This window comes from Microcaecilia unicolor, chromosome 1 (genome assembly GCF_901765095.1).
Source record: "Microcaecilia unicolor chromosome 1, aMicUni1.1, whole genome shotgun sequence".
NCBI classification, from domain to species: Eukaryota; Metazoa; Chordata; class Amphibia; order Gymnophiona; family Siphonopidae; genus Microcaecilia; species Microcaecilia unicolor.
In genome coordinates this window covers 254,256,719-254,276,944 of record NC_044031.1, presented here as the reverse complement: position 1 = coordinate 254,276,944, position 20,226 = coordinate 254,256,719, and the positions used below count along the sequence as shown (strand labels likewise).

General features: G+C 43.8%; 1 protein-coding gene across 1 annotated transcript in view; it reads left to right on the top strand.

Moving 5' to 3' along the window:
• The window catches only part of LOC115475052 (DNA topoisomerase 2-beta-like), a 91,172-nt gene that overhangs the window by 46,042 nt on the left and 24,904 nt on the right, over window positions 1-20,226 (top strand). The gene's annotated exons all lie outside the window — the stretch shown is intronic.

Here is a 20,226-nt window from a genome sequence, read left to right as displayed (position 1 = left end):
AAAGAAAATGTTCCACTCAATGTGGAAACGTAAATGTGCCAAACCTTTCTTCCCGAGAGAAATATTCTGTAACCTAATACAATCAATGGTACTAAGCCATGCAGATTACTGCAATGGAATCTATGCGGGATTTAAAAAACAACTCACAAAAACTCCAAACCGCTCAAAACACAGCAACCAGGCTGATATTCGGTAAATCACGATTCGAACATGCCAAACCCCTCAGAAAAACTGCACTGGCTACCAGTCAAAGAACGTATCACCTTCAAAATCTGCATCCTGGTCCACAAGATTATTTATGGTGAAGTCCCAGGATACATGACAGATCTCGTAGATCTACCAACCAGAAACAGAACCGGATCATCACGAACATACCTAAACCTCCACTACCCAAACTGCAAAGGACTCAAATACAAAGCAACCTATGCATCCAACTTCTCCTATATAAGCACACAATTATGGAACACACTGCCAAAAGCTGTGAAAACAATCTGCGACCATCTAAACTTTAGGAAATCACTAAAAACCAACCTGTTCTAAAAGGCGTACCTTACCTACCTTACCGACCCAACATAAAGACCTAAAGTCTGCAACACAGCAAAACCAAAGATTGTATTGGACACTATATAACCTTCCCTTCTTTTGACCCTAATGTGCCTGAAACACACTTTCCTTATTCGACCACACCATCACCTTATATTTGTTCCTCTACCGGACTTGATGAACGCCTTTACAGTACTATGTAAGCCACATTGAGCCTGCAAGTAAATAAGAGGCTCCTGAGAAAATTAGAGTCATGGGATAGGAACCAATGTCCTTATGTGGATTAGGAATTGGTTACTGGACAGAAAACAGAGGTTAGGGTTAAATGGCCATTTTTCTCAATGGAGGAGGGTGAATAGTGGAGTGCTGCAGGGATCGGCACTAAGACCGGTGCTATTTAACATATTTATAAATGATGTGGAGATTGGATCAATAGGTGATTAAATTTGCAGATGAGACAAAACTATTCAAGGTTATTAAAGCATATGTGGTCTGCGAAAAGTTGCATTAAGACCTTAAGAAATTGGAAGACTGGGCATCCAAATGGCAGAAGAAATTTAATGTAGACAAATACAAAGTGATGTACATTGGGAAGAATAATCTGAATCATAGTGACCTGGTGCTAGGATCCACCTTGGAGATCAGCATCCTAGAAAAAGATCTAGGGGTTGTAGACAGTATGCTGAAATCTTCTGTTTAGTGTGTGGCAGCAGCAGCCAAAAAAGCAAACAGGATGCTAGGAATTATTAGGAAAGGGATGCAAAATAAGACCAAGAACATTATAATGCTTCTGTATCGCTCCATGCTGCAACCTCACCTTGAGTATTGCGTTCAGTCCTGGTTTCTGTATCTAAGAAAAAGATATAGCGGAATTAGAAAATGTTCAAAGAAGAGTGACCAAAATGATAAAGAGGATGGAACTCCTCTCATATGAGGAAAGGCTAAAGAGGTTAGGCTCTTCAGTTTGGAAAAGAGATGGCTGAGGGGAGATGTGATAGAGGTGTACAAAATTCTGAGTGGTATGGAACGAGTAGAAGAGAATCAATTTTTACTCTTTCAAAAAGTACAAAGACTAGGGGACATTCAATGAAGTTACATGGAAATACTTTTAAAACATATAGGAGAAAGTATTTTTTCTCTCAATGAATATTAAAGCTCTGGAACTCGTTTCTGGAGGATGTGGTTAGTGTATCTGCTATTGAGAGAGAGACATGGGGAAGACACTGCTTGCCCAGGGATTGGTATCATGGAATGTTGCTACTATTTGGTTTCTGCCAGGTACTTGTGACCTGGCTTGGCAACTGTAGGAAGCAGGATATTGGGCTAGATGACCATTGGTCTACATAAGTATTGCCATACTGGGAAAGACCAAAGGTCCATCATGCCCAGCATCCTGTTTCCAACAGTGGCTAATCCAGGTCACAAATGCCTGGCAAGATCCCAAAAAAGTACAAATCATTTTATACTGCTTATCCTAGAAATAGTGGATTTTACCTAAGTCCATTTAATAATGGTCTATGGACTTTTCCATTAGGAAGCCGTCCAAACCTTTTTTAAACTCTGCTAAGCTAACTGCCTTTACCAGATTCTCTGGCAACGAATTTCAGAGTTTAATTACACGTTGAGTGAAAGATTTTCTCCTATTCGTTTTAAATTTACTACAGTGTAGCTTCATCGCATGCCCCCTAGTCCTAGTATTTTTGGAAAGCGTAAACAGACGCTTTACATCTACCCGTTCAACTCTACTCATTATTTTATTGACCTCTATCATATCTCCTCTCAGCCGCCTTTTCTCGAAGCTGAAGAGCCCTAGCAGCTTTAGCCTTTGCTCATAGGGATGTTGTCCCATCCCCTTTATCATTTTTGTCGCCCTTCTCTGCACCTTTTCTAATTCCACTATATCTTTTTTGAGATGCGGCGACCAGAATTGAACAGTGTTCGAGGTGTGGTCGCACCATGGAGCATACAAGGGCATTATAACATCCTCATTTTTGTTTTCCATTCCTTTCCTAATAATACCTAACATTCTATTTGCTTTCTTAGCTGCAGCAGCACACTGAGCAGAAGGTTTCAACTTATCATCAACGATGACACCTAGATCCCTTTCTTGGTCTTTGATTCCTAACGTGGAACCTTGCATGACATAGCTATAATTCAGGTTCCTCTTTCCCACATGCATTACTTTGCACTTGCTCACATTAAACGTCATTTGCCATTTAGACGCCCAGTCTCGTAAGGTCCTCTTGTGATTTTTCACAATCCTCCTGCGATTTAACAACTTTGAAAAACTTTGTGTCATCAGAGTTTCTCTTATGTTCTTAGGATGTTGATCATACTACCACTGCTGCTTGCTAGCATGCTTTATTTTTTTTGCCTCTAATGCAACACAATTGCTCCTCTGCCTGTTGAACACATTTACCTGGATTATCAGCTTCTCCTTCCAGTAGGTCAGTGTTGCATTGCAGTTCAATAGGTTTTTTTTTTTTTTTAACCTATGGGTCATATAGCTAGCATGAAAGTATTCTCCTTTGAGGGGTTTCACACCCAGGTGCACTAAAAAATGGTTAGAGCCCTTCCCTTACCGATTCCCTTAGCGAATCGGTAAGGGAAGGGCATGCATCAAGAAATAGGAATGCAAATGAGCTGCTCGTTGTAGCTCACTTGCATTCTCTATTCCTTCAATAAACAGTCGGCCGGTGGAGCATGCGCAGAGCAGCCAAGCGTTATGCGCTATGCTGGCTGCTCTGCGCATGCCAAGAATGTCCTTTATGGACGTGCTTCACTTTAAAAACACTTTTAAAACAACATAAAAAGACAAGCACGTTTAGCTCAGCCCCCCCCCCCCAAAGGTCGCTGCCGCTCCCCCCTCCCCCTGCATCAAAATGACAGCTTCAGCACCAGCCTCCCCGCCATCCTCCGCACCCCCGTGGCCCCGCCTCCGCTGCCCCCCCCTCCGTCTGCCTCCGAGCCCTCACAGTGCCTCTCACCTCCGTGTGATAGTATTTGAGTTTCAGTGGAGTCTAACAGAAATATCAGATTGTGAAGTTGAAGGCAAAAGGAAGAGCGCTGTCTTTGAGGATCACCATAGATTTCAGTCTGCCAGTTTATTTGCTTTATTTAAAATGTTTAGCCCACGTTTTTGCTAGGCAGATTATCTTTGGTTTATTTTTTCAAAATCCACTGTAATTAGGTACTACTTTTTATTCTTTTTGTTTTTTATTGGAAATTGTTTTTGTAACAAAACAAGCATTACACAGCAACAGCAATAAACCAGTCTATCCCAATCCTCCACTCCCCCCCCCCCCCCCCACAAGTACCATCAACCCCCCTCCTCCCCCCATGCCCATAAAATCTCCATTACACCTCCAGACCCCCCCCCCCCCATCTCCCTCCTCACCCCCTCCCTCCCTAAACACTCTTTTCAGGTTCTCGGTATAACATAGCCAAATGGGTCCATTCCTTCAGTGTAGGATCATAACATCCCTTAAGTCGATCAGCCAAAATGACCAGGTCTCTAAGATAAGCCACTTTTATCAGCCAGTCCAATTTGGTGGGTCTAGAAGTTTGTTTCCAGAATGCTGCAATAACACATTTAGCTGTTGCCAAACATAGCCTTTTAAGTTTAACCTGCCAGCGATGGCCCACTGTATTGTTCAGTCCTAAGAGACGAGCTCGAGGTGTAAGTGGAAAAATTGTGCCCAAAATTTGGGTTAGTCCTTGCACCTCTCAAGACCAATATTGTTGTATAAAGGCACATTCCCACTAAATATGATAAAATGTACCCTTATCTTGCATAGATCACCAACAGATGTCTGTCACAGTAGTGGGAAACACAGCTTTTAGCTTAACAGGGGTATAGTACCAACGAGTGATTAAGGGTAATGCATATAAGGTAATCAAAACACAAATAGATGACTTTTGTACTTCCCTAAACACTTGCTTCCATTCACTCTGAGAAAGTTCTTGGCCTAAATTCCGATCCCATTGATCCATAAACCCAAACCTTTTAAAGGTCCATCCCTAAAAAAAAAACATCTATAAAACAAGGAGAGTGGTTGTGGCCACTTGGCCATACCTCACCATAGGTTTTCAAAATGTTCTGTCTCATCAGGATCTGCCTGAAGCCATCCCTGACCCTGCATATAATGTTTAGCTTGAAGATAAGTAAAAACATCTCCATCAGCTAATCTATAAGTATTTTTCAAATCTGGGAAAGGAATAAGCTCACCTACATCAAACAGCTGACAAAAGCATTTGAACCCTTCTCTTCCTGCCTAGAGAACCCCCTATTATCTTGCCCTGCCTGGAATCCAGGTTCACATCTAAACAGTCAGAGATGAGATTCTTTTTTTAATCCCTAAATTCCTCTTTACCCTATTCCACATCTCCAGCAGATGCTTCACAAAAGGATTGAGGATCTTTCACCTATATTCCAGAGGAACTTGGGACAATCATAGCAGCCCAGTTAAAAGCATAGCAGAAAAAGTATCCTGTTCAAGTACCACTCCACCCTTGTGAGGAGACCCACCCAATTCCCACAATTGCCTAAGCTGACCCGCCCAATAGTACCATAAAATATTGGGAACTGCTCTACCATCCCAGTCCTGTACTTGCCAGAAAACCCTTCTTGCCAGTCTAGGAGAACTCCTTTCACAGACAAAACTGGAGAAATCACTCTGCAACACCTGTAGTGTCCCGTTCGGCACTGCCAGAGGTAAAGTTTGGAACAAAAAGAGCAAACGAGGGAGTGCATTCATTTTTAAAGCTTTAATACGCCCCCTTCAAGATAACCACATAGAGCGCCATCTAGTTAAATTTTCTCAAATCGCTCAAAGAGTAATTGAGGGTACAGCTGTGAAAGATTGCTAGAGACCTGGATTCCCAAGTATTGTATATATGATGTAGCCCACTTAAAAGGAGAATTCCCTTGCAAAAGAGTTATTTCTCTATCCTCCAATGTGACCCCCCCAAATCTCTGTTTTATCTAAGTTTACATTGAAACCTGCCCTATCTCCATAATCCCCTAATTCTTGCAGTATCACTGGTAATGATAGATGGGGGTTGCTTACATAAAGTAAAATATCGTCAGCAAATAGTGCCACCTGGTATAGAAGCCTCGCACCCACCTGGAAACCCTGAATGTCTGTATTGTCCCGAATCCGCTGTGCCAAGGACCCAATAGAAAGTGCAAACAATAAAGGGGATAGCGGGCAGCCCTTCCTGGTTCCACATGCGATATCAAATGGCTCTGAATATCCCCTGTTCACCCACACCTGTTCTCTTGGTTTAAAATAGAAACTCTGTATCCATGTACAAAAAGTATCCCCCAAGCCCATCCTCTCCAAAATCCTCCGTAAGAAGGCCCAGCAGACCTGATCAAACTCTTTCTCTGCATCCAAAGATAAAAAGTGCCAATTTTGAACGGGCCCACTGAGCCTCCCAGATTATATTTAGTGTTTGTCGAATATTATCCCCTGCCTCCGATGGACAAAACCCATCTGATCCTAGTGTATCAGTTGCGGCAACACTCTGGCCAACCGGGCTGACAACACCTTCGCCAAAAGCTTAACATCTATATTCAGCAAGGATATTGGCCGATAAGATCCACAACAAGCTGGATCCTTTCCCGACTTCAACAGAACTGTTATACCCGCCTCATGCATACTGGGCGGAAGAGTCCCCCCTATGCTAAACTATTACTCACCTTCGTTAGAAGGCCTTTTGCCTCCACCCTAAGAGCCTTGTAAAATTTAGCACTGAGACTGTCCAACCCTGGAGCCTTTCCTATCTTCAGATCTTTAATTGCTTGCGCCACTTCTAACTGAAGAGGAGCATTGAGGCTCTCCCTCTCCTCCTCAAAACCCTTTGGGAGCTCGAGATCTTGCATATAAGTATTAAAGGCGTCTTCTGTATAAGACCCTGTCTCAGTATATGAAGTCTTATAAAAAGTGTAAAACTGCTCCCGGATAGCAGTGTCTGAAATTCTAAATTGCCCATCTGAATTTCTAATCTTTTGTATTAAGGAGGATACTCTTGTGATTCTGCAGTAATCTAGCCAATTGGGTTCCAGATTTATTGTCACTTTCAAAATGCCTACAGTGTAGACACCAACGCATAAAGTCAACCTGCTCTATTTGCCAGCATCCCAACTCTGCTCGACCTAAATTTAACTCTCTCCAAATTCTTTCAGTTGGAGCTGTCTATGTCTCTGTTCCAAGTGCAACAAAGTTTCCCGTGGTTGTCTCTGTGTCCTATCCTTTTTCTGTTGATTCCTCCACTTCACTAAATGTCCCCGGACCACTGCCTTAAGGGTATCCCACAGTATGCCATCGGACACCATCCCGTTATCATTGTCTTGAAGATAGTTGTGTATAACCACCTTTAAGTCAGCACAAACCTGACGGTCCCCCAAAATATTTCCATTGAGTCTCCAAAAATGCCAGGGGCGAGTAGAGCCCTCTAGGCAGAAATCCACCCGTACAGGAAAGTAATCTGAAATATGCATGAGCTCTATCTCGTGTACTTGATCCCAGAGTATCCTCTGACACCAGATCAAGTCTATTCTAGTATAGGTTCCAGCTGAATGCGAGTAATGTGTATAGTTTTTAGTGGAGGGATGATACAATCGCCAGACATCTAGCAAATCCAGACCCCTGACAACATTTAAGAAAGCCCTTCTGTGTCTTTTATTATAGTCACCCCTACCCCGAGAATTATCCCAGAGTCCATTCGGTGCTAAATTAAAGTCTCCTCCCATAACCACACTACCCGTTATAAAGGACTGTAAAGGTGCTAGTAGGGAACTATAAAATGTGCCCTGTTTAGTATTCGTAGCATAGATATTAATCAGAGTAATTGGGGCCCCCATCTAATGTACCATACAGAGCTAATCATCTTCCCTCAGCATCTTTATAGCTGTCTTCCACCACCAGAGGACAAGTAACACTGCATAGAATGGCTAATCACCCCCCTTTTTTAGCATCCCCCTCGCAAAAGTGAGTCCCACAAATATTAAAGGACCTTTTCTGAAGTATATGGCTATCCCGAGATCTCAGATGAGTCTCCTGGAGAAAGATATGTCATTGCATCTGCTGTAAGTCCTGAAATACTATACTCCTCTTTCCCCTTTCATCTAACCCATTTACATTCCATGGCCCTATTTTAATGCCATATTTATGATCCCCCCCCCCCCCCCACCGAGTTAGTCCCCAAACCCCCAACCGATCCTCCCCTGCACCCCTTTCCCCCAGGTCCCCTTTCCTTCCCCCCACCACTCTCTCATGCAGAAAAAGTATAGAATAGTTTTCCCCTGATGGCCAGCACACCAACCACTCTCACATTCATTCAACCAGTCACGCCAAGCCTATCTATAGTGCAAGAAAGCAAAGTAGTTCCAAATATGTGGCAAACAGTTTAAGTCTCTGTGTAGAATGATGACCCCTCCCTGAGACCTTTCTCTAGCCTCGACCAGCATTCAGCACATGGAGAGAAGCTCCCCCACTGCTGTACCTCCCTCTCTGAGAGATCCGCACAGCCCAGCTCCAGCAGATATTTCCAGGCTTCATTGCAAGTAGTCACTTTCAGGGAGTGATCGCCCACAGTAAATAGAAGGTCAAAGGGAAACAGCCATCAATATCTATGGTTCTTTAATCTCAGGTAGTGGGTAACTGGGCCTAATTCCCGTCGACCTTGCAGAGTCGCCCTGGCCAGATTTTGATATATAGAAATTTTACAGTTGTCCCAGATCAGATCCTTCCGCGCTCTTGCCTTTCTCAAAATTTCTTCCTTGATGATGTAATCCTGAAAACAGACCAAAATGTCCTGAGGATCAGAGTCTTTGCGGGGCCCCGAGCTCCGATTCACCCGGTCTAGTATAATTGAGAAGTCTTCCGCAGGGTCAGCACTATGTCATTCTGGTTGCAGTATAAATTTGCAAATACTCTTAATCGTTTGTTCACAATTTCAATATTTCTCCACCTCCGGAATTCCTCTGAACAGAAGGTTATGACGTCTTGATTTATTTTCCAAATCCTTCAACAAATCCATAGTCTCCCTGCGTTCCTGTTTCATTTGGGTGTCTGATTCTCCAGCACCACAAGTCTCCATTCTACACCATCCTCCCTTTCCTCCATGGTGTCCACACGTGTACCCAACTCGCACACCTCTCGGCGAATACTTCCACTTTTAAGTCCTTGAACCAACCCACTACCTCCTGCTTCGATATCTCTTCTTCCATGCACTCGCATATACTTGCCACGTCTTCCTCCTCCAAACCGCGTTGCTCGGCCGCCATATTGGCCATGTCGTCTGTCACTTTGAGGGTCGTGGCTTTGCGGTGTTCCTTGCAGTCCAGTAAGAATGGAAAGCATTCCAAACTCTTCTGATTTTGCATAGTGATTGCCACTTAACCAAAGCACAATCACATTAACTAAAGTGTGACGGAGACCAGGGAAAAAACCGCTCATTTATCACTGCTCCACCAGAGCTCTCGAGTTATGCTGCCATGCTCTGACAGTGACATCACTTCCTCCTCTGGAACTGCTCTTTATTCTTATGAATCTTAGAGATCACTTTGCACATCTCAGTAGCAGATCACAAGGAGTCAGTGGGATTTGAACTTTAACTTCCCTTGTTCTCAACCCACTCCTCTAATCTTTAGGCCACTTCCAGAAGAGGATTAAAACTTGGTTTCTCATGAAACAAATATTATTGTTTATATATTTAATGCCTGGAATTTGGCATTTCTGTTCAGAATGTGAAGATTTTTAATGTGATGGATAAAGAATGTGGGTGATGGCTATTGACTTTATCATCTATATAAATAAAAATGTAAATGTTCTTTTGTTCAAAATCTTAAATCTCCGAAAGTTCTTCACCGATTGCTTTCAAATTTGGACACAACGTTGCATTCAAATACGCGCATGTTTTTATATATCTACTATTATATAGATGTCACAGCTGTCGTACTCGCGGAGCGCAAGCAGTGCGACGAGTAATTGCAAATCAAACTGAGGAAGAATGGCCATCACTGAACGAGCGAAACAGACAAAGAATGGCTCAAATACGTGCCGAGGAAGCAGCAGAGCGACATGCAGCCAGACTTGATGATGCATGATTGCGAGCACGGCGATCGCGTTCGGCAGCTTCAGATCTGCTTCGTTCTCAACAGAATAAACGCGACAGGTTGAGAGTGGCTTAAATCTCTGAAAGTTCTTCACCGATTGCTTTGAAATTACGTGCATGTTTTTTATATACCTACTATTATATAGATGTCACAGCTGTCGTACTCGTGGAACGGAAGAAGTGCGACGAGTAATTGCAAATCAAACTGAGGAAGAACTGCCGTCAGCGAACGAACGAAACACACAAAGAATGGCTCAAATACATGCCGAGGAAGCAGCAGAGCGATGTGCAGCCAGACTTGACGATGCACGGTTGCGAGCACGGCGATCGCGTTCTGCAGCTTCAGATCTGCTTTGTTCTCAACAGAATCAACGCCACAGGCTGAGAGTGGCTTAAATCTCTGAAAGTTCTTCACCGATTGCTTTGAAATTTCGATACAACGTTGCATTCGACTACACGCGTGTTTTTGTCGTTTGCTTTGAAATTTCGACACAACGTTGCATTCGAATAAGCGCGTGTTTTTGTATACCTACAATTGCAAATCAAACTGAGGAAGAACAGGCATCAGCGAACGAGCGAAACAAAGAATGGCTAAAAAACGTGCGAGGAAACAGCACAGCGAAAAACATCGCTCGAGGCTCTTGATCGATCATTGCAAGATTTGCCTGGAAACCTCAGACCATTTGGGAACACATTAATATTGCTTGCAGGAGATTTCAGGCAAACATTACCTGTAGTTCCTCGATCGACACCAGCGGACGAAATATATGCTTGCCTAAAATACTGTACTTTGTGACAACACGTAAAGACGTTAAACTTAACTACAAATATGCGTGTCCAGCTGCAAAACTATCAATCAGCTCAGATATTCTCACATCAATTGCTGAAAATTGGGAACGGAAAGGTGCCCGTTGATCTGACCTGAGGACGAATTTCATTGCCTCATAACTTCTGCAATTTAGTGACCTCAAAAGAACAATTGGTTGAAAAAGTATTTCCCAATAGTCAAACCAATTATAAGAATCACGATTCGCTGAGTGAACAAGCTATTCTTGCGGCCAAGAACAAAGACATCTACGAACTGAACAGTATTATTCAGTCTAACATTCAAAGCGAGCCACTCACATACAAGTCCATCGACACTGTTCTGGAAGCAGATGGAGCGCTTAATTATCCAACAGACTTTTTCAATTCACTCGATCTGCCAGGGATGCCACCGCACGTACTGCAATTGAAAATTGGCGGGCCAATTATGTTGCGAAATATGAACCAGCCAAAGCTTTGCAACCGCATGCGGCTTGCAGTAAAAAATTAATGAGCAATGTCGTACAAGCAACAATCTTGACAGGACCTTTCAAAGGTGAACATGTCCTCATTCCTCACATTCCTATGATTCCAACAGATATGCCATTTCAATTTAACAGATTGCAATTCCCAATTCGATTGGCGTTTGCAATCACCATCAACAAAGCTCTGGGCCAATCTTTAGAATTCACCCGTTTACATCTGCACACGGATTGCTTCTCATATGGACAATTATATGTTGCATGTTCTACAGTCGGCAAACCAGACAATCTCTATCTCTGCGCACACAATGGAACAACAAAAAATATTGTATACCCACAAGCACTGTGAAATTAAACGTATTAGAAACGTGCGCTTCCTCTTTTCTTTCTTTTCCATTTAACCAGACTGAGCCACAGCAACGCGTGGCCGGGTAGAGCTAGTTTAAACATAATAGATGGATGCTATGGGACATTATTTTCATTTAAAATACATCATTAAAAAAATTATATTGTTCAACTAGTAAAATCAGGTAAGGCATGTAATCAATTCAAAAGAAATAAGATTGCATGAAGTTGACCCCAGTGAAACAGTTTAGGATTGATAATGCAGGAAGGAAATGAACCAGGCTAATTCCAGTTGTCCTAGTCTTGGGTCATTTTTAGACAGAATGATGTTGGATAGGGTTAGATGCTGCAGAGAGTTTGAGGACCACCAGCAAGGCTGCTTACCCAGTTCCATGTGTAGCTGCGTTTCATCAAGTAAATTCATTAGTGCAGTCTCTGTGTTGATGTATACAGATAAGACCTTTTCTTCAGAGGTATTAGGAAAATATTAATCCAGTCAGAAGACAATGGAAAAGTAGCATATTTTCAGACTATAAGCTGATGTCTTTAGCATAAATATTGCCAAATAGAGTAGTTTATCTTACTACACAGCATTGCATATGAGTGTACACTCCTTTTTACCTTTATTCAACCATGGTAACATAGTAGATGACAGCTGATAGACCTGTACATTCCATCAAGTCTGCCCAACAAGATAAATTCATAGTACAGGGATGATAGTGTACCCTTGATCTTGATTTGTTCTTGCCATTTTCAGGGCACAGACCGTAAAAGTCTGCCCGGCACTGGCCTTGTTTTCTAGTTATGGAAGCTGAATCTGTCTGGCCACGATCAAGACACAGACTGTAGAAGTCTGCCCAGCACTGTCTTTGCTTCCCAATTACTGGTGTTGCTTGTTTGATTCCACGCCTTCTATACAGGATTCCCATACATTTTAAAATTCTTTTACTATTTTCTTTCCCACCATCTCCCGCAAAAAGGCATTCTACCACCACCACCAGAGTACTGATAGAACTGAAAAATGAACTTGCGGAGCTATTGTTAATAATATTTAAATTATCCTTAAAATTGAGTGTGGTACTGAAGGATTGGAGGGGTGGCCAATGTAATGCCGATTTTTAAAAATGGTTCCAGAGGAGATCTGGGAAATTATAGACTGGTGAGTCTGAGGTCGATGCCAGGCAAAATGGTAGAGACTATTATAAAGAACAAAATTTCAGAGCATATTCAAAAGCATGGATTAATGAGACAGTCAACATGGATTTAGTGAAGGGAAATCTTGCCTCACCAATCTACTACATTTCTTTGAAGGGGTGAACAAATGTGGATAAAGGTGAGCCGGTTGATATTGTGTATCTGGATTTTCAGAAGGCGTTTGACAAAGTACCTTATGAAAGACTCCAGAGGAAATTGGAGAGTCATGGGAAAGGAGGTAGTGTTCTATTGTGGATTAAAAACTGGTTAAAAGATAGAAAACCGAGAGTAGGGTTAAATAGTCAGTATTCTCAGTGGAGAAGGGTAGTTAGTGGGGTTCCCCAGGGGTCTATGCTGGGACCACTGTGTTTTAACATATTTGTAAGTGTCCTAGAGATGGGGAGTAACGAGTGAGGTAATTAAATTTGCTGATGACACAAGGTTATTCAAAGTTGTTAAATCGCGGGAGAATTGTGAAAAATTACAAGAGGACCTTACGAGACTGGGCGTCTAAATGGCAGATGACGTTTAATGTGAGCAAGTGCAAAGTGTTGCATTTGGGAAAGAGAAACCCGAATTATAGCTACGTCATGCAAGTTTCCACGTTAGGAGTCGGAGATGAAGAAAAGGGATCTAGGTGTCACTGTTGATGATACGTTGAAACCTTCTGCTCAGTGTGCTGCTGCGGCTAATAAAGCAAATAGAATGTTAGGTATTATTAGGAAAGGAATGGAAAACAAAAATGAGGATGTTATAATGCCTTTGTGTTGCTCCATGGTGCGACTGCACCTCGAATATTGTGTTCAATTCTGGTCGCTGCATCTCAAAAAAGATATATAGTGGAATTAGAAAAGGTACAGAGAAGGGCGATGAAAATGATAAAGGGGATGGGATGACTTCCCTATGAGGAAAGGCTAAAGCTGCTAGGGCTCTTCAGCTTGGAGAAAAGGCAGCTGAAAGGAGATATGATAGAGGTGTATAAAATAATGAGTGGAGTTGAACGGATAGATGTGAAGCATCTACGCTGTCCACAAATACTAGGACTAGGGGGCATGCGATGAAGCTACAATGTAGTAAATTTATTTTATTTATTTGTTGCATTTGCACCCCACATTTTCCCACCTATTTGCAGGCTCAATGTGGCTTACATAGTACCGTCAAAGGTGTTTGCCCAGTCAGTTGATAACAAATACAAGGTTGTAAAGTGATCGTATGGGGGGTATATGTGGAGGGTCGGAAGGGAGGAAGATTGCGTGTTGTCCAGTGCGATCATAGTCATGCTATGATCGTACTGGATAAAACGAATCGGAGAAAATTTTTCTCCACAACGTGTAATTCAACTCTGGAATTCGTTGCCAGAGAATGTAGTAATGGCAGTTAGCTTAGCGGAGTTTAAAAAAGGTTTGAACGGCTTCCTAAAGGAAAAGTCCATAGACCATTATTAAATGGACTTGGGGAAAATCCACTATTTCTGGGATAAGCAGTATAAAATGTTTTGTACTTTTTTGGGATCTTGCCAGGTATTTGTGACCTGGATTGACCACTGTTGAAAACAGGATTCTGGACTTGATGGACCTATGGTCTTTCCCAGTATGGCAATACTTATGTACTCTCTCTTTGGAAAAGTACTTCCTGACATTCCTGAGTCAGCCCTCCTGCAACCTCAATTCTTGTTCTCTAGTTCTACTACCTTCCCATATCTGGAAAATGATTGTTTGTAAATTAATACCTTTCAAATATTTGAATGTCTGTGTCATATCACCCCTGTATCTCGTTTCCTGGGTATACGTTCTGGTCCTCAAGTCTTTCCTCATGCCTTGTGACACAAGCCCCATACCATTTTGGTTGCTTTTCTCTAAACCGCTTCAAATCTTTTTATATCCTTAGTAAGATATGGCTTCCAAAACTGAATACTCCAAGTGGGGCCTCACCATCGACTTGTACAGGGGCATCAGCACCTCCTTTCTTCTGCTGGTTATACCCCTCTCTATGCAACCTAGCATCCTTCTGGTCGTAGCCACCGCCTTGTCACATTGTTTCATCATCTTGAGATCCTCAACACTGTCACCCCCAAGGTCCCTCTGCAGAGCTGTTCTTATCAATCTCCTATCTGGTACATCTCCTTTAGATTTCTGCACCACAAGTGCATCACTCTACACTTCTTGGCGTTAAATTTTAACTATTAGTCACAAATTATTCCACTAAACAATTCAAACATAAATACATTTATTGTTACCCATATATATGCATACATTGTTCACAATAACCCTCCATTCCCATGTAATTCACTTCCACGTGCCTTTCACAGTGTCATCCCCACAGTCAAACCAGTCTCATATATTGCTCACCACATACTACAATCCATTGAAATTACATTACAATACTTGCACTTAAGGTTCAGCTCTGATATATTCCCTTGACTTTGATAATGTTCAATAGTGTTCACTGCATTCGTTTAAATCCAAGAATTCCAAAATGGCTGACATGGGCCACTTTTACTTATCAGCCCTTGTTTCGATAATCCCAAATTCAAAGTCAGATTGACTGTTGTTTCTAAGCACTCGGTCTCCTGATGCTTAGCATGATGATGAATCTTAGTGTGTACTCAAGCACTCAAGCCACAATTATATCACCCACAGCTGGGTATCTAGTTTGGCTGGCTTCGTGGTTTCAATGCGCGGCATCTAGAAGGATTCCATGAAAAAATGTTGATAAGGTCACCTAGATGACCAAACTTCAACTCCAGAGGTACACACTCTGTGATTTTTTTTTTTTCCAGTGGTGGTCTGCCTGCCTACCTTGTATGATCAGCGGTTTTTTGGCCTGGGAGGTTCAGTGTCCTGATTGTGCTGCGTCCTGGTGAGTGCTTCCTTTTTTTCCCCCCTTAAAGCGGTGAGCGTCGGGATGGCAGCTGAGGTGGTGAAACGGTGTAGCCCTTGCCGACTGACAACGTTCCCGCTATGGAGATGGCCCTTTCCCGTGCTGGTGGTGTGAATTCACGTGCTATTTTGTCTTCAGCATCCGACGCTGCTCCTGCTAGTCAACTGTTGGCAGTTTTGGAGCCCTTGTGAGCAGCAGCAGATTTTTCGGATAGCACTGCAGGGACCTTCTCTCCTTTCCCGGTGGCTCCGGGGTTCTCCTCAGGGGCTGGGAGCTCCAGGGAGCTGTTCTCCCCAGAGTTTGTCCTTCTGCTACACCAGGACTATGTGCTTAATAGGGAACTTCAGTCTCCTCTGCAGAGTCTCTCGGTGCCCGTAGGCAGCTCTGTGGTGGGTTTGGAGCAGGTAGGGAACTCAGCCCCTGAGGACCATACTCGGAAGAGGAGGAGGCTTACCTCTCTTTCAGAAGGGGCGTCGTTGGGCCATGGTTCCCCTCTTCCTTCCCTGGCAATGTTTTTGGGGGTTTTTCTCCGCACCTCAAAGGTAGATGAGTTGCAGGAGAAGCTTCATTATCCTACTGCCATCCAAGTTTTCCATAAGGATGAGCTTCCTTCTCTTATATCTAATGCCTTGGCAGCCTTACTATAACTGATCCTGAGGCGCAGGCTTCCTCCTTGATCAACCTTAAAATGACCAGCACGCGGAAGCCTTCTAAGGCTTTCTCTGTCCACGGTGCCATAGAGGAGCTGATTACAGCTTGGTGGTCAGACCCTGAGGAGTCCCTCAAGGTGTCCAAGGCGATGTCTTGCATTTATCCGTTGGTTTCTGACGAAGCGGACAAGTTTGTACTCCCTACTCTGGATGCTTTGGTGATGGCAGTCACCAAGAAGACTACACTCCCGGTGGAAGGAGATATGACTGTCAAAGACATGCATATTGTTGCCTGAAGGCCCCTCTGAAGCATATCTTTGAGGTGTTTGCATTGGCTCTTCAGGCCACAATTTGTAGCTCTTATGTAGCCAGGGTGTGCCTCAGTTGGCTGCAGCAGGCTCATGAGCAATAACTGGACAAGGGTTTGTCTGTTGCCTCCCACATGGAATCAGGCTTAGCTTATCTAGCTGACTTCCTCTATGACCTGGTCCGGAGTTCGGCAAAGCAGATGGCACTGGTGGTTTCTTCCTACTGGTTGTTATGGCTACGCCATTTGGCGGTGGACTTGGTGTCTAAGCAATGGCTCACTTGGTTGCCTTTTTGGAGCAAGTTTTATTTTGGAGAAGATTTGGAAAAGATTGTCAAGGATTTGGGTGACTCCAAAGATCAACGCCTCCTGGAGGACAGAGTTAGACCAGCTTCTCTGACTGGACCTGCGCAACCTCGCCTACGAGAGGTTTGAAGTTATCGCCCCAGTCCTGTGACTAAATTTCAGTGGGGCCGTTTCCAGCAACGTTATCCCTTTTGAGGAGATAAATGATCTGCAGTCTCTTCCTTGTGTCCAGGAACGACAGGACGTTCTACTCAATGATAAACAACGTAGGTGGTTGGTTGACTCTCTTGTACGAAGAATGGACTAGAATTATGTCAGACAAATGAGTCTTGGATATTGTCAGAGACGGTTACAAGGTAGAATTTGCTTCACCTGTAGACGATGCATTTTTGGAGTCCGGCTGCATTTCCACCTTCAAACAGGCGACAATCAAGGCCACTCTTCGCTCCCTGTTGGATCTTGGGGCAGTGGTGTCTGTCCTACTTCTTGAGGCACGGATGGAATGGTATTTCATTTATTTTGTGGTACTTTGCAAAGGAGGCTCCTTTCGGCCTATCTTCGATCTCCGCAAGGTAAACCAGTTTTTGAGAGACCGACATTTTTGCATTGAAACGTTGTGGTCTGTTGTGGCAGTTCAGCCGGGAGAGTATCTGACTGCTTTGGATTTCAAGGAGGTGTATCTTAATACCCTTATTTGGCCTCCATATCAGTGTTTTCTGGGTTTTGCCATTCTGAGCCATTATTTCCAGTTCTGGGTGCTGCCCTATGGCCTCTCTACTGCTCTGCAGATGTTTTCCAACATCATGGCGGTAGTAGAAGCATACCTGCGGAAGGAAGGGATCAGAGTTGATACAAGCGGACTCTATACTGGAGAGTCGAAGGGCCACCGACCGGGTCATTGTGCTGTTGCAATCTTTGGGCTGGGTTATCAACCTCCCCAAGAGCCATTTAGTGCCTTCTCAACAGTTGGACTACTTGGGGGCTCACTTCGACACAGCTCTGGGACGTGTCTTCCTGTCAGAGGAGCAGATGGTCAAGCTCTGTTCTCAGATTTCCAATCTTCTGTGGTTGTCGAGTTCCTGGGCCTGGAACTACGTTCAGGTCTTGGGCTCCATGGCAGTGACCCTGGAGGTAGTACCGTGGGTCAGTGCTCACATGCAGCCACTTCAGTTCTTCCTTTGGAGCAGATGGTTGCTGGTTTCTCAGGATTATCAACGGCAGCTGCCGTGGCTTTTCTGGGCACGGCACAGTATGACATGGTGGCTTAACAGGCTCGATGTGGAAGGGCATGTCTTTTGCAGCCCCGTTCCGCAGTGGGTAGTTGTCACAGGTGCCAGTCTGTCCGGTTGGGGAGCTCATTGTCTTTGCCGCTATGCGCAGGGAATTTGGTTGGTGATAAAATCAGCTTGGCCGATCAATCGCCTGGAGCTTTGGGTGGTCGTAAAAGCAGCTTGATCGATCGATTGCTTGGAGCTTTGGGTGGTTGTGAACGCCTTACAGGTGTTTCAGACCTTGTTGATGGGCAAAGAGGCTTGTGTATTTTCGGACAACACAACGGTGGTAGCTTATATCAATTGTCAGAGCTGCACTCGTGGGCAGAAGCTCACCTTCTATGTCGGCAGCACACATTGTGGGACAGTGCAATGTGCAGGTGGATTTTCTCAGTCCTTATATCCTGGAACCAGTGGAATGGGAACTGTCTGCGGAGGTATTTCGCTTGATTTGCTGGAAATGAGGCACTCCATCGATGGATCTCATGGTAACCCAGGTGAACGCCAAGGTGCCTGTCTTAAGCAGAAGAAAGGAGCCCAGGTTCGCCAGTCTAGACACCCTTCTACTTTGGCCAGAGGACATATTTCTGTATATTTTTCCCCTGTGGCCCTTGATCTGGTAGTACCCAGGTCGGGTCATTCTGGTGGCTCTGGTTTGTCCTCAGCGCCCTTGGTGTGCGGACTTGGTGCAGCTTCTCATGGAAATGCCCCATTGGCTCCCGTGTCTTCCTGGACTACTTCATCAGGGGCTGGTTAAGATAGAGCTGCCACTTTGGTCTTACGGCCTGGCTCTTGTGTGGGCGTGTTGAGGAAAAAGGGCTATTTGGAGGTGGTGATAACTACTTTGTTGCAAGCTTGTAAGTGGTGTACCTCAGTGGCATATGCCTGTGTTTGGTGCATTTTGTTGTGTGGTGTGAGGCCCACGCTTGGTTTCCCTTTCAGGTGTCTGTGGCTTAGCTCTTGGCCTTTTTGCAGGATGACTTACAGAAAGGGCTAGCCTATAATTTTGCTTTGAGTTCAGGTTGCAGCCCTGACTTGTTTTTGGGACCGAGTGTCTGGTACTTCCCTGGCTGCTCATCCGGACATGGTGCGGTTTTTGCGCAGGGTGCTTCATCTGCGCCCTCTTTTGCGTTGGCCTTGTCCGACTTGGAACTTTAATTTAGTCCTCAGGGTGTTGCAAGTGCTGCCTTTTGAGCTTTTATGTAAGGCTTTGGATGACCTAACCTTGTAGGCGGTGTTTTTGGTGGCTATGGCGTCGGCTTGTAGGTTTGAGATTCAAACCCTCTCGTGTCGGGATCCTTTCTTGCAGTTTTCGGAATTGGGTGTCACTTTGCCCTCCTTTTTGCCAGTGGTCAGCTCGGCTTTTCATCTTAATCAGCCTCTTTTTTTCCTCTTCCTTTCGAGAGAATTATCCCTTGGATTTTGGGAATCTTCGTTTGTTGGATGTGCGTCGAGTTCTTTTCCGCAGCTTATGGATGTCTAATGAATTTTGGCAGACAGACCATTTGTTCATGCTCCTTTCGGGTCCCCACCGTGGCTTTTAAACCTACTATTTCTAGATAGTTTGTGATTTTCCTCTGCATTCCTGTTATGTGGCCGGATAGCGCTGGAGTCGTTACATGCCCATGCTGTTAGGGCACAGTTGGCTTTGTGAATCCAGGATCCCTCCCTGGCAACTTTTTCTTTGCTGTGTATGTTTTTGTTCCTGCTTAGATATGATGATGTGACATGCACATGGAGAAATGGGCACAGACCTGAAAAACAATGAATTTGAGTTTCAATTTGTTATAAATTATTAGTTCTGTTCAGACTTTTCTTTTTCTTTTTTTTTTTCCATCGTTGAGGAAGGTTTCCGGTTTGGTGCCTCATGGTTCCTCCATTGAAGTAATATACATTTTCTGGCCAAAAAAAAGAGGCCTTATGGAGATTTAAATTTGCACCTTTACATAGTCCAATGAGATGAAGTTAGAAAACAACAAGGCATGTGCTTTCCAAGAAGTGGACTCAAAATTTAGAATATTCTCCTAAAAGACTCGAAGTCTGCAAGTCCAAAACATATGTATCAGTGATGCAGAAGAAACTCCACATTTACAACAGGCAGCCATGTCTGCTATTTTAGCTAGGCAAGCTTGGTGTGGGGAAATATAAAGTCTCAAAAGAAATTTATATGGCTGTTCTTGTAACCTCGCTGAGTGAGTAAACTTTTAAAGATTTTTCATCAAGAAACACAATCATCCCCTGTTATTTGCTCTGTAGGTGAAAGTTCCACATTCCAAAGAGAGGTCAAATTCTCAGTCTCATTCAGGGGCAAGACCCCACAA